At 47.2% G+C, this 27,653-nt stretch overlaps 1 protein-coding gene across 3 annotated transcripts in view; it reads right to left on the bottom strand.

The window, feature by feature from the left end:
* LOC106745770 (PTB domain-containing engulfment adapter protein 1-like) overlaps positions 1-27,653 on the bottom strand; it is a 48,862-nt gene that overhangs the window by 8,461 nt on the left and 12,748 nt on the right. The window contains exon 2 of one of the 3 annotated variants that reach the window (XM_014621675.1): positions 26,942-27,187. The exons of 1 other annotated variant lie outside the window; for it this stretch is intronic. The gene's annotated coding sequence lies outside the window, so the exon portion shown is untranslated. Of the gene's footprint in view, positions 1-15,368; positions 15,607-26,941; positions 27,188-27,653 lie in introns of those variants that run through there. One more of the 3 variants, XM_014621673.1, reaches the window with a different exon arrangement.

Raw genomic sequence — 27,653 nt, 5'->3', positions numbered from 1 at the left:
TTTTTCCCCCCCCCCCCCCCCGCTTCACGGCTCGTTGTGATAATGCGAAATGAAATTGTTGACATTATCTCACGTGTCTCGCGAGAGGAACATCCCGAAGGCTGAGAAGACGGAGGTGCGTCCGTGTGAAATCGACACGCAGCCCGGACGATTGTTCGCGGTTGTGCCGGTCAGCCTTGAAGACGAAGGCTAAATCCTTTCGCGTTTCATCATCATCGCGCGCATGCACGACACTATTCATACTTCGAGGGACACTATGCGTCCAATTAAGATCAAGTATGCGCAGAGAGACGTCGATCGTCTCGTCGGAGACCCGCGAGCGGCGCGCGTTGCGTCGCGTGTGTATCTTCTATTTCTAAACGATCATCGATATTTGTTCCGCAAGTATAACGTGGTAAGTAACGGAAGTGCTAATAGAGACGCCGAACGTGTTATCCGCGGCGTGCCGCTTTTGATCATTGTTTGCGTCAAGGATCCCGGACTCGCGACTCACGTCATGATTATACTTTGAGCGCGCTGCCTTTCGGACGGACGCGTTCCTCGAACAGATCTTTAATATAATATTAATCCGTCTACAGTGAGGAGAAGAAAATTGGAAGAGGGGGGGGGAGGTTAACTGGAGAAAAAGATTTCAAATCGAAGACCATATAGGGTGTTCGATAATAATTCTCTTCCGTTTAATTAACACGTTGACGGACGCGTTATTGATTTCCGTGCAAAATGACTGATGATTCAACTTAAAAAAAAAAAATTTTAATCCAAGTATAATTACCTTGGGTCGTTTAGACCCTAATTAAAAGTTACTATTATTAACAAAATATAGCGTGTTATCGATTGTTCTCTATGATTTATTATTATTTATGGATATTATAAGTATAGATTTACTCGCTACTTTTTGAAATCCAGGAGAAATAAAAAAAAATATTTAAGAAATGAAGTAAGTGTACCAAGTGTTCCTAATCGTTTACGTAAAAAAAAAAAAATAATAATAATAATAAGGTGACTATTTCTGGATTGATGCTATTAATCATACCTTATACGTAACTTAACGAGACTCGGTAGTGTCATAATACCGGCAACCGTCACGGCGTTCGACGGTGCTAAAAAGGGAGCGGTGAATTGCGAATTCGCACGTGTTAAATATTAGTTTAGTTATACACCGGTGCGAGGAATCTCTAAAAAATCTACCTCCGACCCCAGAAATACGCCCGGAGGAATATTGAAACGAGTTTTCGCGCACAGCCGCGAATTCTTCGCCTCAAAGTGTGCGTGTCACGTGTATTTGCACGAAATTAAACGGCTCATTCGCCCGACAGCCGAAGAAAAGGAAGAACTCGACGAAACGTGCTCGCGCGAAATTCCGCCGTCTTCGTCCTCCCGCGAGATTTCAATGCCGCCGAAAGCCGCGGTCGAATTACGAGCGCAAAAGAGACTTTTTTATCCGCTCGCGCACGACGAACAAGCCACGTCTGACATGGTTAATTCGGCAGTGAGCGCAATCGCGAGTGAGCGGTCGACGCTGGATCTTTCCACTCGGTACGCCCGAGCGAGAAAGTCCGCGAGTTTCGCTAGGGCTTCTAGAGACCGCCGTTTCTCGTATCTGACGATAAATACCGAAAGATTCGCCGGGGAGAAACGGCCAAATAAAACGTAAAGAAAAAGGGAGAAACGACCGACGAGTCGGGTCCGACGAGAACCACAACAATTTTTTGCGTTCGTCGATTAATTAATATCGATACGTCGCGGAGATACTTCGATGAATACGCAAGTAATGGGTTCGTCGAGACGTTATTCCGAAAATGACCAACTCGATAAATGATGATAATGGTAAGGATTCATGAGACTGACACGTCGAATGTCGACACAAATTTTGTCGACGGAACTTTGAATAAGAACTCGAGAACTCATTTTTCTCAGAGCCTGAAAAAGCGAGGTCAACTTCTCGCACAGGTTCACAGACGTGAAGATCTTCGATCAGCCGGCGACGGGGATCGCCCGTTCTGGAAGAAACACCGCCGACATAGGCGTTTGATGATATTCGACGGTCGCGACCGGCCGCGTCGACGCGTTTAATTCGGAAATGGGCGCAATCACGGGCGCAATCGCTTTTGTGCGCGCTCGAAGTGGCGGGCCGACCCGTGGCCGTGCCATTTGAGAGGCGTTTAAGCGCTGAAAGGTGGAGGTTCGGATTTAATGCACGACTTCCTATTCCTCCCACGTAGGCGCAAAGAGGTCGAGCGCCAAAGCCGCGCCGTGTTGCGCGTCCGCCGTCGCCGCGCCGAGCTAAACGGCCGAATGGATCACGGCGTGTGGATCTGTGCCGCTCTCTTTCTCCGTCGTGCGATACATCAAACTGTCCGCCCTCGTTCTCTCTCTCTCTCTCTCTCTCTCCGCACGTTTACAGTCGAGCGCCGAGTGCGATTACGTCTCGCGCGCGCGACGACGACGAACAATATACACCGATTCGCCCCGAAATCGCGCCGCTAATAACAAATCTCTCTCGGCAGCCGGTGATCACGCGCAGCTTGCAGGATAAACAATCTCCAACGTCCCAATTGTGAGAGCGCACCTATCGGGAAATTTAGGGGGGGGGGGGAATTCTAGCAACAAAGCGACTTTCGCGCGACCGTCTATTTATAGGCAAGATCAAAAGACACACCACGATCGTTACGGTGAGCCTCATGATTGCCGCTGAAATGTCAGTTGGCTGGAGCGACCGCATCCAGGGTTGCCAGCTTTTCCTCGATAAAATTCGGGATTTCGAATTAGAAGGGGGTTATAATTAACGAGAATTTTTTGAAGTATGCACAATATATATTTGTTTTTTTATTGGTATGTGATATACTAATTACTACACGGAAAAAAAGGCTGCATTAAAGCTACATTAAAGCTGCATTAAGGAAAGTCTGCACCGGAAAGGGAACAACCAGAAGGAAACAGAATTTCTGATTCTTATGAAACCCAAATGTGGTTCTTACGACCGGAAATCTAGTTGTTCCCTTTCTGGTTGATGCGACTTTTTTCCCCGTGTACTTGAAAATAAAGTAGAACAGAACAAAACTTTTAAAATATGAAAAGATACAACTGCGATAAAATGAAATATAAAATAACATTGTTTTGGTCTCTAAATATGAATATTTGAACTTTCAACATAGAATATATATATATATATTTTTTACGTTTAAAGTTGAAATATTCGTATTTAAAGACCAAAACAACAGGAATGTTAGATACGTGTCTATGAATTTTGCACGGAAAGACAAAATTAGTCTTAAATTAAGGATAGTAAAAATATCATAATCTTCTTAGAAGCCTGTCGGTCTCGATTTGGTCGAAATTATATTGATGCGAGTATTACTTGAACTTAATTCAAGACTAGAAATAAATCTAAGAAGATTATAATATTTATTCTTGCTCGCACATGAGTCTTTCTATTCTTGATTTCAGACTAATTTTTCAGCTCAGTAAAATCAATAATATAAAGAGGCACTTCTGTACGTTATTGTAAATTAAAAATTCGAATATTCGGCGTTACGCCAAGTATCGATAAACCGGGACAATCCTGACAGAATCAGGACGAGCGACAACCCTGGCCGCATCGGTCCCAGTTCACGCGCGGCGGATAAATTAGCGACGCGCTTTGTGTTTGCCTCCCTAATAAACACTTTCGGTGCGCGTAATAACAGACGATCTCGCCCCTCCCCCCCCGTAGTCTTTCTCCACCGGGATGCTTCCCGCACCGACGATTGAGCGCTTCCACAGCGGATATTTCTCTTTGAAACAACGCCGCATGATTACAGATCGGATTAGCCGCCGATTGACACCGTCGGTGGCTCGTTTCTCCTCCGTCTCTCCCTTCTTCTTTCTCTTGTCCTTTTCTTTCTCTCTTCACCTCCGGTTAGATCGGAATCGCCGGGAATCGTGAAAGTACGACGACGCGGACGTTGCGTCCGCCACTGAATTCGCGCGGCTTTCATAACGAGATGTACCGTTAAGATTCAGCTCGTAGCAGGAAAAGTTGGCGTCTCACAATTTATTACGCGAAAGCGAACTCGGCTGCGTTTATTAAATACATAAGTCGCTGTATGACGTGTTACCGCGCGGCCCGTTGCGTAGACGATGGCCGATCGAGGGCCGATCCACGGTGCTCCGAAGATGGAGAGAAAGGAGAGAGGAGAGAGAGAGAAAGAGAGAGAGAGAGAGGCTATCGAAGAAAGTAGAACCCTCGCCGCCGCGGCGTCATGCACGACCGCGCGTAGCGACTTTGCAGGATCGCAAGATCGCACACGCGAGATCGTACCTGCCTACCTACATCTGCGCGCGCACACACACGTACACCAGCTAGAATAGCTAGATTATCCGTAACGCAAGGAGATAAGAAAAATGGAAAGTATCCTGCTTTTTGCAGCAGGCCAAGGTATCGCGCGCGCCTCGGTTGGGCAATAATCGGCGGTTAATCCGGCGATCAGTCGTGTTTGCTCCCGACACGTAATTAGCTATTAATAGCGCCGATCACGGACGCGTCGCGGACACATACGCGAACTTTGTACAGCGGGCATTTTTTCTTCTGTAGTTTCTGCCTTGCTTTTCGTGACTGCTAATCAGGCGCGCGCGCGGCCGGCGAAATATTCGACGATAGTGCGTGGTGAAAGAATTCACATTTCCGTTTCGCGTAACGCAATATGACGCTCGTTTCACCGGGAAATGCTCGACATCCAGCGCTGGTTGTTCGCGATGACGACAACGATGACAAGGAAGTTGTGGAGGAGAGGAGGACGCACGGGAGGCAACAACAAAAGTCACCGCAACTGTCACGTGTACACGTACGTAGCTTTCTCTCTCTCTCTCTCTCTCTCATATGCATGACACGTGCAACGTGTGGAGGAAGAGACACAAGGTAGGACAGCGAGGCCCTTTCACGCACACGGACGGGCGGGCGCATTCTCAGCCTCGTCGTCGTTGAAATTCCAACAGGGAACGAGCGCGAGACGATCGTCCGTGTCTCGGCGCACGAGAATGAAAGGATCCTCTATCCGACGCCGTTCTCCGGAAACACAAAGGAGAAAAAATCATGCGGTCGCACAAAGGACGCTTTGCGGGAAGCGTATTCGCGCGAACGCCCCGCGCAGAGTTGGGCAACTCGCCTTGCGACACACACGCACACAGAAACACAACACAGCGCAGGATTCTAATTATCGTTACTGCTCGAACGATGTAACGCGCTTCGCGACACGATTCTCCGACGAGCGTAACGACCGGTCGACGGGATTGTTACGACGTTTCGAGGATACACAATCGTGAAGAGATGAAACGAATCGGCACACGCACATCATGGCTCTTTCCTCGTTCGTTCCGCTGACACTTAATGACCTCCCTCGTTCCCACGTTTTACTCGTGTCCTCGGTTCAATTTTTCCCCCCCTCAAGCACGCTTAGTTTGCAGCATCACGCGGAGGAAAAAAAAACACTAGTATTAAACCAAGAATAGATATTCTCATACATGAACAAGAATATATCATAATCTTCTTGGGAGATTTTTAACCTTGAATTGAATTGTCAAGTCAATACTTCGTATATATAATACAAATTCAATTGAATCAAGACTAAACTTTTTCCAAGATTCGAACATTCTTGCTTGCATATGAGAATATCTGTTCTTGATTTGAGATTAATTGTTTCCTTTCTGCATGAATAATTTAACATACAGCAAGTTCTTTTCACAGTACGGCCTTGATAGTTCGTAACAAGGAAAAAGTTTGAAAACAAATATATATATATATATATTAAATATAACATTCATATTTTACAAATTTAACGGCAGCTCAGGAAAAAAGTGACCACAATGGCCCATTTTGGACGATAGTGAATTTTTTAGCGACTTGTCAAGAAAACAGAAAGTGACAGAAAGTGACTTAAGTGACTGGACGGCAGGTCTGAGTTTGCCTACGTTGTTCCGTTTTCTGATCACTTTAGAATAGCCGAGAGCGAGGACCGAAACGTTTAATTACAATTTTCCTCAGCGGAGCCGCTCTGCGAAGTAGTTTTGTCGTACCGCCGACATTTCTCAGCGCTATCGCTTTCTCGTGCACGGGGCGCTTTAATTCAACGAGCTTCTGAGATTGCAAGATCTAAGAAGCCCTGGATTTTTACATAATGGAAACGAACAGATCTTAAATTACTCTCGCAGGTATGTAAATCGCGAAGAGGAAGAGGGAATTCGCTCGCAGCCTTAACGGGCATTGAATAAATCAAAGAGCGGAGGATATCTGCGCGCGATCGTTCCGTTTTAAGCGAACGCTGCAAAAAGTGAATCACAATAACCGCATGCGAGACGGTCTTTTTTTCTCTCTCTCTTCCGAGCCAGCGTGTCACTCATTTAGAATATAGCATGATTAATTATCAAGTCATCGTTGCCTTTACAAGTTAAGACGTAACGGATAGGCGCGAGGGCGCGCGTTTTATTACGTAATTGCGGCGGCGATATTACCGTTTAAATATACCCAGAGCGGAAAACGCGAATGGCTCGGCTTTACGTATTCAGGGCAGGCGAGACTTCGAACAACAAATACACACGGCCGTTAATTCAACGTAGGCCGTACACTGCAAGCGGCTCCAGCCGGTGTTACACATCACATAGGATAATTACGATGCTCACAAACACGAAACAATCCATTCGCCACGTTCGATCGGGGAAGTCATACGTCGCAAAAAAACATATGCTAATGAACCACTCTGTGGTTTGTCAGCACGCCGATGCACACGGAGATGCACGTGCGACGCTTTACCGAACGACTCGCGGAATCCAAGGATAACGGTGTGTGTAAGTGTGTGCATGCGTATGCGTGTTTACGCGTTAACGATGCCGCGTCGGTAGTGGTTATATTTACAAGGGAAAAACGGCCGAGATGGGGGGAAAAAGGCCGAGTGATAAATGATGACGCAAAAGTCGAGTCCGCCACGCTGATTAAAGTTACGAAAATACGCGAGAGAGTATGCGATTTAATCGATGATGCATCGGCTGACTTCATTATTCCGGATAATTAGTCGTGAGTGATGAGGCTTGAGAAGCTGCCGCCTACGAATATCTGTAACTCCGTTTTTCAGTTCTCCCGCAAAACAAGGAAAAGGAGATCGTTCGCCGAGCGAGCCAGCTGGGCGGATGTCGGGGAAATGCAAAAGTTGAGAACCGTCCGTGACGAACCGAAACGTCGAAAACGTTATTAACGTTCGTCTTATTAATCGAGCTGTTATCCTTAATTTGTTCAGAATAACTCGAGGTTATCCGAAAACTTCCGGCCAGTGTGAGGATGTCCTGAATTACCACCGTGCGCGACAACTTCGGAGTCACCTCGTATTCGATACGGGGAAACATGTAGAGAGTTTCAATTCTCAAGGGAAATGCGATTATACGTTGGTTGCAATTCGAGTCTCGATGGAACATTGAGCGTGACAGTTCGATTCGAGCGGCTCAGCGAAGATTACCGACTGTGATACGGATAAATGACAATTAGCGAGCCACAATACAGCGCGTGCAACATAGCGGGAGAGACAAAAAATAATAAAAGGATAAACAAACGATTCTTTATTGACGCACGTATACGCGCGAGACAATTCGACTTTGATATTATTTAAATCGCCGACCAATTTGCAAATCATTAAAATGTATAGTTACGGAGAACAATCGCGTCATGAATAACGAATGGTCATATCGTCGTTCCTCGCGACCCCGATCATAAGTATGCGTGCTCCTCCCGCGCCAAATGTCAACAACTTTCGCCGCCAATTTCGTCCCCGTTAATGGGAGAGCGTTTATCACGTTCGCTTGCGACTCACTAATTTTCTAATCTACATCGTCTGATCTACATCTGGCAAGAATTATCTGCGTGTTTTCATGTTATATTATCATTCCCGGACAGCGCAAACGATTAAAAGGCGACTTAAAAATGTGTCATCCGTAACTCGAAATAATGAGAGAAAGTACAAGTTGACCTACATTGCGTTTAAAAGTGACACCGAAAGTTTGACGGTAAATTCAGAGCACGAATCAAAAGTTATTTCACTTTAAAGGAGGCTGTGAGGTGAAGTGAATTTGATTAGAATTCGATGAAACTTGCACCACGTGTACGTTGAAATATTATCTAACTCATTGCACGTGTAGCTGGAAAAAGATTGACCATTCGAAAACCGAGATATTTGTAACTAAAATTCACCTGTGTCAATTCAATCAGAAGATTATAATATTCTCGATTTAAGACTAATTCTTTTCTTCCGCGTAGAAATTCAATTTCGTCCGATAAACACGAATTTCACTAATGGCCCCCTTGAGACGCGCCACTGAAAACACAACGACCGATGAATGATACACCCTTAAAGACGTCTGAAAGGCACTCTGGGTCCTTTCGGAAAATTTTTCGACGTCTCAAAGACATCCTTCAGAAGCCTGTCTGAGATCATCGTATTCCTCATTCGCGAACAATTCTCGCAAGAAATTGACAAGTTCCTACACTCAGAAGGCGGAGCAGCGACGAAGGTCCCATCTGGCAACGACACCGGCCGCCAGTCTAACGGCCGCCGGGGTCCAGGTAGGTTTTTCCGCGGCGGATCAACGACGGTAACTGTCGCCCATCTAATCTCTTCATTGTATAACCGTTACACGCGTCGGGAAAAAAAAGAGGGAAAAACCAGCAGCGACCGAGACAGATGCCCGGCGTCGATTGCGAGAAACGCTTTCGCGGAATTTGTAATTGTCCGAATGACACCGGGCACCACCATTAGGCGACCATTAGACGTGCGTAATGGACCATAGGCGCGAAACCGCCTAACGTATTCACCTACCTAATCCCGTGTGCGTGCGGGTATAGAGCTGTGCACACGCTGACAGCGGGTTGCATAACGTTCAAGGTGAAACTCCCCCACCGTCAACGAGACAATCGCGTCTCGCTGCAGCCAGCTGGTCACTGCTGGCGGTCAATTAGTATCGCTGTTAATTCAATCTCTGCCTACGGTAGATCCGGCCCGGCCGGTTGATGGATTGATGGAACGCCCATCCGAGAAGCGTACCGAGCGCGCGTAACGTCCTTTACCCTTTACGATCAGAGTTAGAGAGAGAAAGAGAGAGAGAGAGAGAGAGAGAGAGAGAGAAAGACCACGGTCGATTTCGTACGGTGCAAAAATTTAATCGTTATTTACCGATCTGACATTTTCGATATCGCGTATCTCTCGCGTCACCTTTACACGTGAAATATCTGTCCGCTTGAAATTAAAATTCAGAATATTAAGTACCGAGTGCGCAAAGGAACGTTTATCGTGAGAAATGAAGGATTCACGATTGCGGTTCGAACGTTGTTAAAGAGACCAGCACGATCGTCGACGGGAGGGGGAGGGAGAGGGGAGAGAGAGAGAGAGAGAGTGCCGCGCGAGATTATAATTAGAAACATTCTTTCACGGGGAACTTTCATTTGTAAAAATAAGAGCAACTCTCGGGACAAGGCTCGCGATTCGCCTGGTGGAACGCAAAAAAGATCCGCTCCGACGGCGAGTCCCCGCGCGCGAGTGAAAATTCAATTTGCATGGTAAGAGTGACGCGGTGGAAAAGCTCGTTGCGATTCGCGCGCAGGTTTCTTTCTTCGTGTATCATTAACCGAGAATCTATGGGCCATATTAACAGATGCCGCTACTGCTGGCGCCGTTGCTGTTGAATGACTGTACGTTTAACGAGATAAACTATTTTTCCGGCGGATGCGGTCAATTAGAAAATGGACAGACGCACTTTCTCCCGCGGGTTCCCCCGATTTGTCTTTCCCTTTCGTCGTGTCGAGCTTTAGAAGAAAAGAATAAAAAAGAGAAAAAAAAAGAGGAGAGAAGAGGAATAAGACAAAAATCTTATGGGTCGTGACCTACATGGTCGGCCATCGCGACAGCGCTTCCAACCTTCTACGACGACGAAGAGTTTTCGCTCGTGGGTACGAGAGACGACTCATTATATTCCCTCATTTATTTCACGTTACCTCGCTCACTTTCCGCCACGATCCGCGATGAAATCTCTCTCGAGGCATTCCGTGACGCCAGCTATCCGCGATTCCCCGCGAGAATTTGGTATTTCTCTTTTTATTTTTCACAATTTAATTTATTATTTTTCCTCTCTTTCCTCTTCATGCTTCACGGCCGAGCGCGCGCATTCGACCCATTTTCGCTTGGCTCATTAACGCCGCTCGACACACGCGTTCGTTAAAACTCTCAGTGCAGGTGATCCGCTCGCGTTTCGGACACGCAACAATGTTCCCTTGTTCTTTTCGCTCTGAATCTGCTTTTAAATATAACCGACAGATTGAGATAGCGCGCTCGCGCACTCGCTATCTCACATTGCCCGTGCAGGTAATACAAGGATTATGGGTACAATGGCCAGGTAACAAGCGAAAAGAAACCTAAGCGTCTAATGTTCCCACATAGCGCGCACGTGAAATGCGCTATTGTGTACGTAACGCGCGCAGGATGCGACGGAAAATCCTCCGCTTCCGCGCAATTACGAGCCGCGGCGGAAAAGCCGCGCGCACAGATCGATTCTTGCGTCGTCGTCGCGGTATCGGAAGAAAAAGACGGAGGAGACACTCGTGAGAAGATTATCTACCCTTTTTTTTTGTAGGAAATGCATCAGCGGCGTGTAAGGTTCGCGTTTTAACGTTGCAACGCACCCGCTCGTCGCTGTCGCTGTCTCTTCAATACAAATCCCGGTTCTCACCACGCGTGATAATGAACAATGCGCGGTTCTGCGCGGGTTAATCAACGAATACGACTTAAAATTGCCCCGCAGGATACGGCTCACACGTCTTGATTTGAATTTAATTAAAATTCAGCACGGCGATTTATAACTGTAATATTATTTGTCTGGCGCGACGTGAAAATTATATAACCGATTTGTACGTACACGTCTCGCGTTCGCGGAATAAATATTATAAAATGAGCTCGCGTGGAACTCGGAGAACGAAAATTTATACATTATGTTGAACAACACCAGACGGAAATCTATACGGGAAATCCATGTGGAATCTCATGGTTGCCTCCTGAGGATTTATGTCGAAAAAAAAAAAATGTGAAGAACAGATCCTACGTAACAATCCATGTAGATTCCTGCATGGATTTTCACACGCCATGTGGATCCCTATAAGTATATTTAATACACTGTGTGGATTATTCACGCGAGTTCCTTTGAGTTTCCACGGGAATCCACCTGGAAATTTTCGACAGGATATAGTGAGATCAGTGAGTTATTAATTTCCTCCCTTTTTTTAAAGACATTATCGTCCCGAGTCGAAATTTTCCTACATTAAATCTACTTAGTCCTATTGTACATTAAGTCTTCAAATAGAGAAAACGGAAAAATCTTCCCGTTTGCAACATCAAATGGAGCACAATACAAGACCTTTGAAGACTTAATGTAGAACTGAAATGAGAAAAAGCAATATCCGTTCGTTGCAACGAGCACCTGATACTTTAAGAGAGAAAAAAAAAAAATGGCATATCATGAAAACTAGAAAACCGAAGAACGTCCGCCGGAATAGAGCGAGCTAAGGTTAAGTTACAAGTGTTACATTAGTACGTGCGAATCAACACGCATTGTTTGGCGGTAGCGACAGTTTCGTGCGGCAGTCCGAAGCGACTTCGGATCGACGGAGGAGAGTTTCAAAGCTCGGGCGCGACGTCTCGAAAATTTCGCCCATACGGCACCCGCGCACCGGACGATTTGTCGCTTTGATTCCCGTGAAGAAGCGAAGAAACGTGCCGAGATAAGGCACGGTTTCAGTTCGAAGCGAAAAAAGGAAAAGTCACGGCGCGCTCTATCTGGTCCCGGCGTGATTTCTCGTCCAACACTTCGCTGTGCGCGCCGATCTCCGACTTCTGACACGGGGCTTTTCGTATCGGGGTCTTTCGGCCGCCGATAACCCGTGGACCTCTCGGTGCTATTAATGGTATTAATGATGCCTCGCGGCGCTTAGGAATATTTTTTGAGCCTACATATCGTAAAAATACCGTCGGCGGATTCGATAGCCTTTGCCCGCACCGTCGGAGGAATCTTTGTTTCTCCCGTTGCGCCAGAGAGGCGGCCCCACGTTTCGACGAGTCAAAACAACCGCCGGGATTATCAGGTGTACACGGGGGAGGGTGGCTTATCGAGAGAACGAGGAACAGCCACGTGTATTGTAATTGTGGCCGAGCGAGCACGAATGCGTTCTTCACGGACAATCCCGCGGACAATGGAAGAACAAGGATGCCGCGAGCCGCCGAGTATCGTCACTTTCGTGCGTGAACGCGTTCAATTTTACGCGTCGCCCGTGCTCTTACGCATATACGTAGACCGAGACACGATACTAAGATATACCGGCGCGTACGGGGTGGAGGGGAAACGAGAGCTTTTAAGCCGGGCGACGAGGAAACAAGCGAGAGAGAAAGATAGAGGCACGCAGAGAATTCGTTCGGAAGCGAGACGCTCTAAAGATCTCGGAGACGACCTGACTGGAGGGCAGCGCTTAAAAGCCTCTATTAAGGCATTATTATTAGCATCTGGACAATAAGAATCTCCGGTTCGGCGCGCTAGCGTCGCCACCCGTTTCGACACGTTTCGCTCCGGAACGCGTGTTTTTGAAACACGCTGTAGCGCCGACGAATCGCTGCAGCGGGGCCCGTCGGTGGCCCCGTGGCGGCACAAACCCGACCTGACGGCCTTACAAAAAGCGATACTGTTATTCCGAGATGCCGCGCGGAGAGAACTACTGGTAGCCAGAGCGTCTAATTACACCGCGAGGATCCGAAGCGAGGAAACCGGGGGAGGAGGGGGATAAGCCGCGTTGATTATCCTCCGCGCGGAGAGGAGCGGCCGCTGTTTAACATCGCGACCGCGCTAATTGTCGCTGGATTTATACCGTCAAACACAGACGGGCGACGTTATCAACGGCTCGGGGCGGTTACGCGCGTGTAATCGTGATAAATTTATCGCCGCTCAGAATCGCTCAGCGCCCGGAGAGTGAATGAAATTAACAGAGTTAGGATACGTGCAGCGCGCGCGCGCGTGTCAACGTGTCTCACGCGTTGGCGTCAATCTGTTATCGCGATGAAATCTCTTTTGAATAGCTAGACACGCAAATTGCACGTGTGCACCCGGAGAATTTAAGGATCGGGTAAATTGACGCCTGGCAACACATCGCGCTAGACGCGCGCGCAGGACGTTGCAAAATTGCTATACCGGCTCCAAACGGCGAGAAGCATCTTGATTTGTCCAAATCGGTCCTTGTTAAAATTTTCTATGTTCAATTTTTAATACGTGAGTTAATTTAACATATTGCGCTTGTTATTTCATATTATATTTTGGGCCGGGTCGGGTCGATACTCAACTTGTGTGAGCGTTAAAATAATATATTTTATACTTTAGTGTACTTCGTATTATGGATATTAATTTTGCGTCAATTTTTGACCTACGCAGGAAAAGGGAGTAGGTTCCACAGCTGAAAACCAGCTGACCATGTGATACAACTGAAATTTAACTACCGGACCTAGTTTTCAGCTAATTGAAAGCTAATTCTTATGACTATAGAGTCGTACACAGGTGTAATTGTAGTCGTACACGGAGAAAAGAATTAGCTCTCGGCTAAAAACTAAGTCTGACAAATAAATTTCCATTGTATCGCATGAACCGCTGGATTTTAGTTATAGAAGCTGATTCCCTTTCCCCGTGTAATATTTCCGTCATTTCCTAACACGTTCGCTTTGTATTAAATTAACGCAAAAACTTGTTCGGGCCGTTCGGGACATGTGAAGTGTGTTAAACCTAACGCAAAATTTGTTCCCACGCACACAATGCAACAATATTAACATCTGTAGTAATATTTACGCATAAAGCGTTAACCGGTGATATTTACCCATAAATACTTTACGCATGAGCCTTGACAACCGACAACCGCGACAAATGCTCGCAAAGAGACTCCTCCAGCTTCTCGAGATCTTGTTTTACACGAGTTATCTGAATTATTGTTCGACTATTAATAACAGCACACGGCTGCTGCAACGCGGACTCGCTGGCGGAGCCCACCTTGGACGAGAACTCCGCGGGCTGAGAGGATAAAACCTTTAATGGTGCGGCGAAGAAACTCGCGGTCGAGTCGAAGATCGATCCCGAGAGGCGGAGAGGCCCTCGATCGTGTTACGATATAAGAAAGTAATCGACGGAAGGACCGCTTAAGGAAAGTGGAGCGCCCACTATAATACCTGCGGATTTCACTGAAAAGCCTCCGTAAAGTAACTTCGTTATGATTTCATTCGCGAATCTATCGCGCTCACTCGTTCGCTCGCTCGACGTAAGAAAGTGATCATTCTCCTCATCGAGGGAGCCGATTGTGGCGAAGCCACAGCGAGTTTTCACTCGCGGAGAACGGGAATATAATCCGTTTATATGCGCGCACTGTGATTCCAGCCGGGGGCTTTGGATTCCCCGCCGTTTGAATTCACGGACAATTAGCTGTTAATTGCGAGGGGTCCATTAGAGCTCCACCGTCGCCGTAAGTTCGGCGAGTTACGTGTTTCAAAGACGAGCAAGATCGACCGACCGCTGCCTTTGTCGATCATCATCGTCGCGCGATGAATTTCAAATTCGCGCGCGGATGTGGGAACGACGCTCTGGTAATTAAAGCGCCGATCAAGGAGATTTCGCACGTGCGAGTGACGCGCGCGCGTTCACCGAGAGTATCTCGCGTTCTACCGAGACCGGATGACGATAACTCCGCGGAGTCGCGTAATGACAGCGTTGTCGGAACGTCGCTCTTCTGAACGTCGCCGCAGGTCCGCGCCGTTTTACACGCGATAAAAAGCGATCGAAATCGGGAGGGAACTGGGAGCGATCGATCGAGCGAGACGGACGACGGCGAAGCATCGGTTGCTCGCCGGCAAGGGACACAAGTCGAAACGCAAATCTAGTTATATCGTCCACAAGGTCGGGTAAATTAACTTGGAAGTTGGAAGCCAGCGAGACTATATTTGTAAACCTAGCCTAACTATTCTTCCTCTAAACTATATGTATATATATATATATATATATATACATATATTTATTTATTTATTTATATTTATATATATAGTGTTGCATAATTAAATTTTAACTTTGATAAATCAATTTAATTAATTTAACTCACCCAACCCTGACCATCTATCATCCCTTTTTTTAGCAAATGCGAAATAAGGGCAAATGATGATACAACTAAATTTGTGTCAACTTGCGCTTCTCGCTGGGAAACTACTATTGTTTGTATTTTCGTTCGCGCTGACGCGCGATCGATGCCGAGTAAATATCTCACGATCGCGAGCCGCCGCTCGGAGATCACTCACCTGGCTTGACCTTCCTCTCTCCCGTGCGAATGCGATTCCCGTTCAACGAGGTCGCGCGCGAGGCATTCCCAAATTTCGCGCTTTTTCGCGAAGGACCTTCGCGGACGATCGGAATTTCCGTGGCGGAGAGGCCGGGAGAGCGGAACAACACAGAGACCGACTTGACGTCTCGCGGCGGACTGACATTCGCGCACGTTGCGCCGCGAGAAGAACCGGACGCGGACGAGCGCGGCCGATCTCTTCTCCGCGTCTCTTCGAGGCGGCGGCGGCGGGAGCGGAGCGAGCGAGCGGTCGTGGGAGTCGAATCGCGCCGCTAGGTAGATTATTCGGTGAAACGGCGGCCGGACGGCCGGCTCTGATATGGGTGGCGGTACCAGCCACGGTCGGGACCCGTGGTCGGCCCAATCCTCGTTCGTCGTCCACCTATTCCACCGATTGTTCGCCGGCTGTGCCCGCATTGCAAACAAAATCGAGCCGAACAATCACTCGCGGACGACTTCCGACTTCCTCCCGTTGTCATTCGTGACATTTTCGACTCCGCGACGAGACCCCGAGAGAGGGAGGGAGAGAGGAACTGGCAGTTCGCGACAGAAGGAAGGAGAGAGAATGAGGGAATGAGAGAGAGAGAGAGAGAGAGAGAGAAGGAAAAGGCTGCAATAGACTAGAAATTTGTATCGTGAGATTACTGTGAAACGAGAAGAGGAGGAGAAGGAGAGAAAGAGAGAGAGAGAGGGAGACAGACTGGTCGGTCGCTGAGAGCTGTCGCGGCGAGTCTTCGCAGAATGGAGTAGTGAGCGCGATCGTTGATGGTAGATGATCCGATAGAATGAGAAGGGATAGGAGGATGGCGGTACCAGCCACGGCCGAGCTTGTCCGTCCTCCATCGCGAGCTACAGGTTGTTACAGGGGCCGGGAGGAGGCGAGAGAAGCGGAGAAGAGAGAAAGAGAGAGAAGAACGCGTATTCTTACGGCCAAGATGTCTCCTCTTTCTCTCTAACCCCTCGTTCCGCCTCTCCTTTTCCATCTCCCTTCGCGCTAAATAGATAAGAGGATAACCGGCGCCGCGCGAGATCGTCTCGAAACAATCGGCCGATGATAGTTACACTCCATTTTCTATTCATAGCCCGACCGAGTGTTACGCGAGGCTGAACACGACTCGCCGGGGGGGGGGGATCGCTATAATCTCGAGGAGTTCAATTACCGACACTATCGATACGGAAAAAGGGAATTGAGAGCCTTTCCCGACGTGCACACGTCATTGATCGTCGCGCTTTCGATCGTCGCGATGCGAAGGCGGAAAGAATTCGCTTTCGCAGGGAAGTCGAAGTCCGAATCGGTCCGCGTCATTTTCGAGCGGCTTATCGCGCGGCTGAAATCCGCGATTTTCCCCGGTCTCGGTAATTAAGAATCTTTTCCTCGTGCCATGCCGGGTGAAATCTTTGCGCGCAAAAAAGGGGAAAAAATAAGAGCGGCAAAAGTTCTTTCCGAGGATTTCGCAAAAATGCCTGAGTGAAATTCAGGGCGAGGCTCGCGCGACAAGATGCGCGTGGCGAATGCACTTCTACGCATTTACCGGTCGTAAACGTGAAACGTTTCTTCGCAGCGAGTGACCCCGTGTACACATGCACGATGGTACACGAGCACACGCACACACACGCACACCGGCGTTTCTCCTTTATGAAGCCGGTTGCTATCAGCCAGTGCGCATGTTAACTACCGTTTTGTGAAGAATAACGCCGAATTGCGAAATCACACGAGGGCGTTCCGCCGCGTAAAAGGTGCGTGACCGCGTAAACCGCGAGTGGTCATAAATCATGCGCGTTTTTCTACGCTCCTTTTCTCTTCTCTTCTTTTTTTTGCTCCTCTCTGATCTTCCTTCTTCAACGTCGGGAACGTCACTACCGCGAATCATCGTGCGCAAAGCGATATTAATGAGCTCCGCGAAATAAATAATATGCGTGCTAATGTGCGTCGTCGTGAGCACCTTTCGACGACTTTCAACTCCACTCGCGCGCGGTTTGGCGATCTTCGCAAAGTTTGCAAACAAAGGCTCAGCCTTGATGAAGGATAAACCCGACGAAAAGGAAATTCTAAAATACATAGAAGCTGGCTTTTTTCAATGTCGCAGACGGCGATCGGAATCTCAGGATTCTCGGATCTCCTCTATTTTTGCGATAACGAGAATCACGCCGAGATCGGGCTGCATCGGATAACGAAAACATTTCAGGCCTAGTTTCAACGATAAAATACAGTCGCATAAACTCTCTGCGTTTCTCTCTGCCGTCGTAACGCCGAAACGTTTATTGTCGGCGGTTAAAATTAAAAATTCCACTAAATCTTGAAGTATGACGACTTCAACGAAAGATAAATTGTCGGTGTACGGCTATTAGGAGCTATAAATAGAGTCATTACATTGCTTATTAATTCAGTTCGCAATTGGATAAGGATATTCTGAGAATTTTTTTATCTATAATGAATATTACTGATTCTCAAGGATCGATTCATACACTGAAAAAAAAAAGGATTTGGTAATAAGTGCTGAAATTTAGTGAATATTTGCTGCAACCAAATATTACAATTCAATATACTGTATATACGATATAGTAGTTCCGTATATCGTATAGATAATATACGGAACTGAATCATTTGGTCGCAGTAATCAAATATTTGGTGGTCGGCAAATATTCACCAAATTTTAGCACTTACTACCAAATTCTCTCTTCAGTGTACGTAGAAGACTGTCGCCTGCGTTTCGTTCAGCCGAAAAAATTCGGTGCGTTTCGCGTATACCACAGCGACAATCTCACCCTCCCGCAGTCATATTAATAATATTACATTGTAAATATTTAATATCACGAAAACAAATTACACGTTCCGACCGCTCGATCGCGGCGCGTCGTGTCGAAACAAAAGGATCTCATCTCCTCGAACGAGGAGGCCGAGAACATATATTACGGTCAAAATATGCGGCTGTTGGGATTTCTGCGCGCCGACCATCGGCGTGTGTCGAAACCACGCGAAGATTCCAAACAGAACACAGCACATTATATGCACAGGCAGAGCGAGAACGTTACGGCGTTGGCGAGTATCGGAATCGGCGAGCACGCCGCAGCCACTAAACGCGGACAGGTTTCAGGTGTGATTCAGCGTCGTGGAAGCGAGGAACCGGTTTTTTTCCGCGCTCGTCACCTCATTCATTATACAATCAAACGCTGAAAGGCGGGTTGCACAATTTTTGTTTTGGTTCTCGCTTTCCGGCGGTAACCGGAACGATTTCCGCGGTGATCCCCGCCTTTCGATCTTCATGCGCGAGTCCCGTTCATTTTTTCGGTACTTTCTCGAGTCCCGGTTTCATCCGAACGATTAGACTGTACCGACAATGCTCGATCGCCAATTATATCATACAAGTGAAGCCGCCGTCCTCATCCCTCGTCCCCGTCATGAACATCGAGTACCTCTAATAAGAGTATCGATAACGTCGACATTAATAGGGAACAGATAAATTTTTAAGAATTCATTTCTATGCCTGAACAAAAATGAATAAAAATAAAGGAAATTTCGATTCGATCGGAATCAATTCCGAAGGAGTCCATGTTATCCTGAAGACGAAAATGTGAGAATAAAACGCCTCGGAATCAAATATATTTTAAACATATTTAAAAGAAAATTATACATACAGCACTTCTTCATGTAAAATGTTTTATTAATTTATTTTATATTTTATTTTTATTAACTTATAGACAGATCAGGCGAATATTATTGTTATTTATTAGTGTCTACACGATATAATTTATTCAATTTTCTCTTTTATATTTCCTTTGCATTAACATATAGCGGATCGAAGAGCCAATCAAAAATCAGCCATGCATTGTCCGTACTCTTACCAGAGGCACTCTAAACACAGATAGCCGTGCGCGAAAGTAGGGAAAGTATCTCTCGATTTGTTCGCATGTCCGACACACATATCGGCCTGTGGTGGAACAAAAAGGACCCCGGGTATCGTCGCGATAGCGACAGGCGCACTCGCTCGCACGCTTTATCGCGAGTAATCCGCGATGAAATCCACGGATATTCTGAAACACGACGCCGATGACGTGCCGCACGGCGGCTCGTTTGAATCAATTTTCGCGAGAAACTCGATCCGACATGCCGCCCTGTGCGGGTGTCCGCCCGTGTTGCCGCGGGTGAGTAACATTTTTGTGGAATCGCCGGCGTATTGTGCGATCACGGCGCCCGTGGTAACGGGACAACGATTATCCGTGTGTCCGACGCGCGTGTGCACGACGTTCACTTTACATAATAACGGCCGGGGCCAGGAACTTTGACGTAAAAACGCGCCGGCGACTCGGTGTTCTCTATTACGCGGCAGAGAAATAATCGCGGCACGTAATTCGATTGGAATTTGCGATTGATCGAAGCACGACCGCGATATGCTCTCGAGAGAGAAAGAAAGAAAGAGAAAGAAAGAGAGAAAGAGAAAGCGTTATTTATTATTAGTTATTTCGCGCCTTGGAATAATTCCTTCAAGCGCAGCAACGATTACAAATAGTACTCTATTCGTATAAAATGAAAAGATAGTTATAATAATAATAATATTGCGACATAGCAGAACTAAATGAGAAAAATAGACAAATTCCGATGATAATTATACAGGAAAAAATATGTGATCATTAGTGAAACAATGTGTGCGATTGAAGCCGCGCTATTAAAAGTCCAAGAAAAAATCGTCTATTCTTGATTTAAGACTAATTTTTTTCCGTGTAGCTTCTGAAAGAGAGAGAGCGCTTGAAAAATTCATTCTCTCTCCGATAAAGAGAGATAGATAAATAGATAGATAGATATATAAATAGATATATAGAGAGAAGGGGTAAAAGGTTTGTGCTGGAAAACGCACGTGTATATCTGCGTGCGTGCGCATATGTGCAAGCAAGTACGCCCACTTGATAAGCACTCACGGACGACGAGACAAAATAGCAATTTATCTTCAGAAATTCACCGTAATAGGAAACACGAGAGGATACGGTGTCGCGGATTATCGCGGTATCGGCGCTGCAACGGCGCATTGCGTCGCGCGTTCGAGCACGTTTTTCACCGCGACTCTCGCGCGCTTCGATTTGCACTTTCATTTTTCGTAATGACGCTCGCGCAAAACGCGCGGATCGCGCGCCGCCGTGAAATCGCAATCTCCAGCCGCGTAATTGTTGCGAGCGCATATGGAACGGAACCGCGGAGCGGTCGAATAATTGTATCACTTCAACTCTCCTTGAGAACGTGCACACGCGATGATTGAAGCGCCGATGGTTCTCGAACGATTATGCAAATCGGGGATTTCGCGAAACGCGCGCCAGATTCGAGGTAACCAGCTAGTCGAAATGCTCGGAGCGTTCGGAGATTAGGATCTGCGCTGAGAAAAAAGTACTTAAAAATTTATTTGCGAGATACGAGGTTTATTTCGCAGAAATAATTTATTCTTAGAGATCAAATTTTACTTCTGAAATTCTGAAATAAACTTTATATTTCCCACGAATAAATCTTTAAGTTGCTTTCTTTTTTCCCAATGTAGATTCTAGTAGAAATTAGGTTGATTTCTGCAATATAAATTTTATATCCCACAGTTACATTTTTAAGCGACTTTTTTCTCAACTGTACTTTTACATTGAAAAAAGGATCTGGTAGCAATTACCAAGAAAACTCTCTTTTTTTTAGTACGAGATAACGAAAGAGGAAATTCGTCGCAATCGGCATACTTCTCGTCGCGACGTGCGAGATCGTTTCGCCAACAACAGCGAGGAGTCTTGTTAGGATTCTCTCTCGTAATATTCTTTTTCATATTCAGCATCGCGGGAAAACCGTTCGTGGTGCAGTAATACCGCGATAACGCGCTGTCGCGATGCAAACGATATATATAACGTAGGCGATTACGTAAGGCGAGATTGCAACAGATAATAACGGAGATTTGACGAAACGCGCGACAGATGATTTTTTTTATTTTTAATGAGATAATTTTCCTCGAACGGGTGATAATTAAATGTGACGTGTGAAACAGGATAAGGAAAGACATATCCATTCGTTGAACCCGTCCGACGGGGAGGGAGGATCTCGGAAAATTCCCGGCGGCTTAATCGAGCGCGGCGCGCGCGGGAATTTCATAATTCGAAATTATTATCAGCGAAACTCACGAAGCGCGGACGGGGCTTTTACATCACCGATGTCTGACGTCGATTACGATTACGGAAGCGGGCAGAGAGCGAGACAGAGAAACCGGTGGAATAGAATTGATGGATTCGCGGCGTATAATTTCCGCGTCGACAATGCGCGAACGAAGGTTATCGGGGAGAGTGAGCGCTTCCGCGACGATAGTTTTTTTAACTTTAATCGTGCCTTCGCTCGTTGTTAACGTGCAACCTTTGTGGAAAAGAATTAGCTCTCGCAACTGAAAATTAGCTGTCCATATAACTATAATTTAGTTAATAGATCTAATTTTTAGCTGTGGGAGCTAATTCTTATGACTGTAATCGTACGCGAAAAAAAGAAGCTCCCGCAACTAAAAACTAGATCTGGTAATTAAATTTCAGTTGTATCATGCACGAAAAGTTTCGTTGAATTCATCAGACAGTGAACGAACCAAACGTGTTTTGCTTGAAAGAAAACGGAATGTCTTATGATCCAAATTCGGTTCATAGCCAGAAATTTGGTTTCCTCCAACCAAAACGCGTTTGGTTCGTTTCATCGTCTGTTAAATTCAACCAAACTGTTTTTCCACGCGGACAGCTAGTTTTAGCCGCGGGAGCTCATTCTTTTTCTTTCCGCGTTGAAAGTCGGTGTTGCAGCGGAAAACTGAATATTACTTAATAACATTTATCTGTTCGCGTCGAGGTAAAAATTCACACGCGTCGTCGTGAGGCGTTGAGAAGTTCGACGGTTCGTTACGACGGACGAGACGGCGAATTCTTTCTGCACGCGAGTTTCGTGGAAGACGAATGCGAGGAATGCAAGTCAGACGTTAATCGTCGAGATAAAACGCGTTTGGCGGGCGATGCCGATTGCCGATCTCGACATTACGTGGCGTGTTTCACGGGCGTTTTATCCGCTGGAGCGATACATCGGCCGTCTCACGGCGCACCCGTCGGACCTGAACACACGCCCGTTCCCGCTAATTGGACTCATAAATAATGTATACGCGAGGTCGATAATTCACGAGTCGTCTTACCGAAATCAAAATCCGCTCGACGTCGCGACGGAGACGAGCACGCGAGACTATAAATCACGTCTTCCGATCGGCGTCGAATCCGCGAGTCATCGATTCGCAACGGCGAATCACATTTCTACGAATTCCGCTCGAATCTCGACCAGTTCCCGTGTAAATTCGATCCTACCGATCTTGCAATCGATACCGTTGGCGATACCGTGAAACACCCCGGTTAACCGACAAAAGGTTTCCAGGTGGCCAGCTGATCTCCCCTCGACCGTGCTCTTGACCGTCGCGAGGATCTCTTTTGCGCCCGCATTTTCGTGCGCCTGCATTGTACCGTCGCACGACAGAAGGTCGACATTTCGCCATGTACCGGGTGACCCATCTATCCGCAGCCGTATGCACCACGTTACACACACGTGCGAGTCATGTACGGGCGTATGAGATAGAATATTATCAGAGTGCTTTGACGACGGGGTTTTAACGCGTCACGCACTGGATCACGTGTCTTCGTGCACCGAGTTTTAGGAGGCGTTGACTAACGAGGCTAATGACTGATATACCGTATCCAAGTTCTTTTTCACTCAACATTTCGATAAGTCCACGCAGGGAGATTTTCACTTTATCGTTATCTCCGGTTTCCGTCGAAACGGAACGTAGCGACAGAGATTTCCGGAATTTCCAAAATCCCGATAGCTGCTCGTTAACAGAAATGTCTGACGTGCGAGTGAAAAACGTCTTTCCCGAAGTCACCGCATTACGTGAGATCGTCGCTCGGGTAGACGCGGGCGTTATTAATTTTTGTAAGTAAGATTATCGAGGTAGTCGAAGTAAGATTACCGCAAATATATTTCCTCGCAACATTTCACGTTAAAACCGAAGAGACCGATGTCTGTGTTAAGTAACGCAGCTGCGAGATTCCTGGTAACTCTAACAGGTGCGAGTCGTTCCCCGGAGAGTAAGTATACCCTTCCTTACGCGAAAGTAACAGACCAAAATCCCGGTGGAATAAATCGATGAGAATTCTATCGCGAAAGTGGACGTCAATAAAATTAACATTTTACGGAACTTGCATGGCTCTCTAAAATTCTATCACAGACGAAAAATGTTTTACTGTCGATTCTAATAAGGAAAAGAGACAGGCAACTTTTTCTTTCTCTTCTTTTAAATTGGATTTTTCTCATAAAGTTGTCTCTTGAGAAAAAAGTTCGTCATCATTTAACAATTCAATCTTATCTAATGGACATTTATGAGTATATTAATGATTTCTTCCGCATTGACGATTCTAGAAAATCACTTCACACTCGCTTATTCGGAAGTTACTTGCGGCTCGAACCGATACACATCGTATTTAAAAACAAAGTGACATTGTGGACATTCTGTCACGCCCCGTGTCACTCGTTCAGGGCTAATGACACTTCACAGTACAGTACGGAGCCCGCATTCTACGCGAATAGCACCGGAATATAGAGACAAAGCGACGTGAAAACAACAGTCGACCGTTCCTTCGCGATATCGCCGGTTTCCTACTGCATTCACGCAGCACAAAGTCGCGTCGTAACTAATAGACGTAGTCGGCCGACACGCACAATCGGAATGTACTCAGAATCCGTACAGAACGCGCCGTTTGCGACATTATCGCGCGATAACGCTCAAAAATGCAAATTGTTTTCGCCATCTAAAAAGTAATTACCGACTGTTTGCCACGATGACGGTGTTTCCGCGCTCTTTTCGTTTCTTTAACAAATTGCTACTTTCGTCTATACCGGGTGGCTCGCGTACCTATCTACTTTGTCCATGACGGAACGCGCGACGGGTCCTGCATGCAAGTGCAGCCTGCTTCGAGATCGTTATCGCTTTATTCACCGCCGAGACGCGAATGAGCACACGCAAATGAGATACTATTTTACTTCATATTTCACTCACAACTTCGTGTTGTCTATTATATTAAGGCTGTTCATCTTCGACAATTCCGACGCTTCGAAGGAAATTCGAATTTCGGTAAGGCGAAGTTTGCCACAGATATTGCGTATGGTTTAAAAGTCTCATAATTTTGATGCTTCGAATCTTCGAAATTCGAATGTCAAGTCGAAGGAAAACACCAGCTAGTTTGTATCATTATATATAATCGCACTTTACTTCACATCGTAGATGTCAATGCGTCCTTCATTCGTCGCCGAGACGCGTACGTAAATGAGATACTATTTTATGTCATTTCATTTCATGTTGTTCTACAGTTTATCTACAGTCTATCTACAGTTTTCTTTACTTTATTTTTCATTGTACATGACAATTTCGTCCTCCCGATGAGACGAGCGTCGTTTTCGTCCGTGACACCGCTCGTTTAAAATGATCCCGATTAGAGCGGCCATGCATGAATTATCTGAGAAAAGCGATAAAACACGTAAAGATACACGGTTAAGGGAACGGCGGAGTAACTCGCATAGTTGCCGAGACGTGAAGTCCGTCAAGTCCTGTCGGAACGGCAGGTTCGAGCCTGCGAGCCACGCACCGGCTGCTCCTCTCTCTCTCTCTCGCTCGCATCAATGCGTCTTCCGCCGCTTGTGCACCGGGTGACTCTTTAAAATGCGATTCGCTTAGCCATTAAACCGGTCGCTTTTGTCAGCGCCGTCGGCGAGGACCTGCGAGCAGTTGCGTGCACGCGAACGCCGCCCAGGCCGAGAGCGCAACATGCGCCGAGCGTTACTCATTTCCCCACACACTGGGTGACGGATTAATCCGTCGGCTAATTGAAAGTCCCTTGGATTAATCAATCGACGAACACGACGGATCGGGCGACGGTGATTAGCGGCGGCTGGTCGAGTCGCGCGCGACACGCTCAAATACCGTAACCAGCAGGATTCCGTTACTGTCGTAAGTTACGCGAATCCGTCCGCGAAGTGTGAAAGAATTTAACGATGTCTCGTCTCGCGGGTCTCCGTGACCTTGCATCTCCCCCCCTCCCCTCCCCCCCGTGCAGGTGACGCTTCATTGCGAGGAATTTCGCAGGAATTTCAGGGAAACGTCGAATTACGACATGGCCGATGAGCATGAGCGAGTGAAATTATACGCATTACTCGCGGGCATGCGTGTGTATATGTATGTATGTATGCGCACTACGTTCCAGAAGGACTTAGTATCGAAGGACGCGCAGGAGGAAGAGCAGGCGCGTGTTTCGCACGGCGAAACGTGAATTCTTCCGGCACAAGGGGCGCCACCAAATACGCGAAACGGCGACTCGAGCTTTCTAATCTAATCGCTCGAGTAACATCCGACGGGAGAATTACTCGCCGGGAGCGCCTGAACGTGTTTACGAGCGCCGTCGATGATCGTGCATCGTGAAACTCGCGAAAATCCCGTTTCGGTCGAAAGGAGGAGGAGGGAAAAACGCTCGCTCTCTCGCTCGCTCGCGCGGTAAAAGTGCTTCTGACATTTGAAGGTGGGTAGTCGCGCACGGCGCGTTTTCGCGCCGGCGAGTCCTTGAGTCAATTCACCGTGCACTACGCTCGGAGAAATACAAGCCGCTCGCGCGAGGCCGTGTACATTGTTTACAATTAATACGCGTCCCGGCCCTTCATTCGACCGGATCGGTCGTCTCTCTCTCTCTCTCCGGTCGTGCCTCTCCGCTACTTTCTAACGACCGTCCGAATTACTCGGGCCGCTTCATCCTGCTTGTCGCGCGGGCAAAAACACGGCGTGAGCACGCGCACATATGATGCGACGTAAACACACGGTCGCCGAGTACACAAACTCGTGAGAAATAAATTGAGCGACTGTAAACCGGACGGAATGGGAATCTTGGAAATGAGTGAGCGAGCGAGCGAACGTGCGTGCGTGCGAGTGACTGGGCGACCGGAAAATCGGAAACTTCCTGTGCGCGATATCGTTGCAGTCTCGCTCCCCGGAGACGAGAAAGGAAAATAAGCGCGATAAAGGCGAATTGGCCTCGGTGTCATCGAACGGAGCGAGTGTGACACCGAGTGACCGGTCGTCGTCGCGAGCGAGGACACACATACATGCATACGTACGTACACACGCACGTATGAACGCGTTATCCTTCCGCAACGGGGCATCCTGTGACGAAGCGGCTCGAAGCAGCGCGATTTCTGCGACCTTTGCGTGTTATCTCCGCGTTAGTCGCGTCCTTCTATCGCTCGCTCGCTCGTTCATTCCTTCGCTCGCTCCTTCGTAAAAATGCCGAAATAGAAAGTTCAAGCTGTGCGCGCGCGCGCGCGCGTACGAGGTATTCCGAAAGATCTTTTCCATCTCGTTCAGAGCGCGCGCGGGTATTCGGCGGAAAATTTGGCGACTCCTTTCCATTTTGTTTCCGGAGCGAGCCCAAAAGTGCGACGCGCGCGTGTAACGCGGCGTTTTCACTTACCGGCCAATTATTATGCGCTGCCCGGTGATTGACGTTCCTGCACGGGCCGCCGCTTTCCCCAGAAGAACGTAATCCACCTGCTCCGGCAACACACGACCAACCAGTGCGAATGTAAAAGTACGTTTGAGAGTTCAGGCGGGCTTGGCGCGCGCAACGCCCTCCGACAACGCGCTCTTACCGCCGCCATCTTCGATGGTCGCTGCGCCCGTGCTGTCGGCGGCAAATTTCAAACCGCGACCAGGAAATCTAGACAGAATATATCTCAATCGATATCGACAGATTAATAAAGAGCATTGCTTGCTGAGAACAAATAATAAAAATTCGCCTGTATCCAGATGTCCTCAAAGTATCAGAGATTCTCTCTAAATAGAAAGAACGAATGGAGAAAATTCTGTCGGAAAATGCGAAGATACGACTGAAGCGACAATCGAGTCTCATAATATTTACGAGGGAAATGTACTCGCAAGTATCTGTTGTGATGTCAAAAATCCGAGACTCTGCTTATTTTATAACGGAATATATTTTAACGACAGAACGAAGAAAATTGAGAATTGTCTCGGTTCGTCCGAGTGAATCTTGGATCGTAGCTGCAAATCCGCAGATCGATTCTATTATCGTGCGACCTCACGGATAACATTCCCCGCTCCGAGAGGAAGTTCTCGCGAGAAAAAAAAAAGCGCACGGAGCATCTGACGCCCCTCGACCCGAGCGA

The sequence above is a fragment of the Dinoponera quadriceps genome, unplaced genomic scaffold (genome assembly GCF_001313825.1).
Source record: "Dinoponera quadriceps isolate SergipeBrazil2010 unplaced genomic scaffold, ASM131382v1 scaffold1658, whole genome shotgun sequence".
Taxonomy (NCBI): domain Eukaryota; kingdom Metazoa; phylum Arthropoda; class Insecta; order Hymenoptera; family Formicidae; genus Dinoponera; species Dinoponera quadriceps.
The sequence above is the reverse complement of the archived record's forward strand: the minus strand, read 5'-3'. Positions and strand labels throughout refer to the sequence as shown.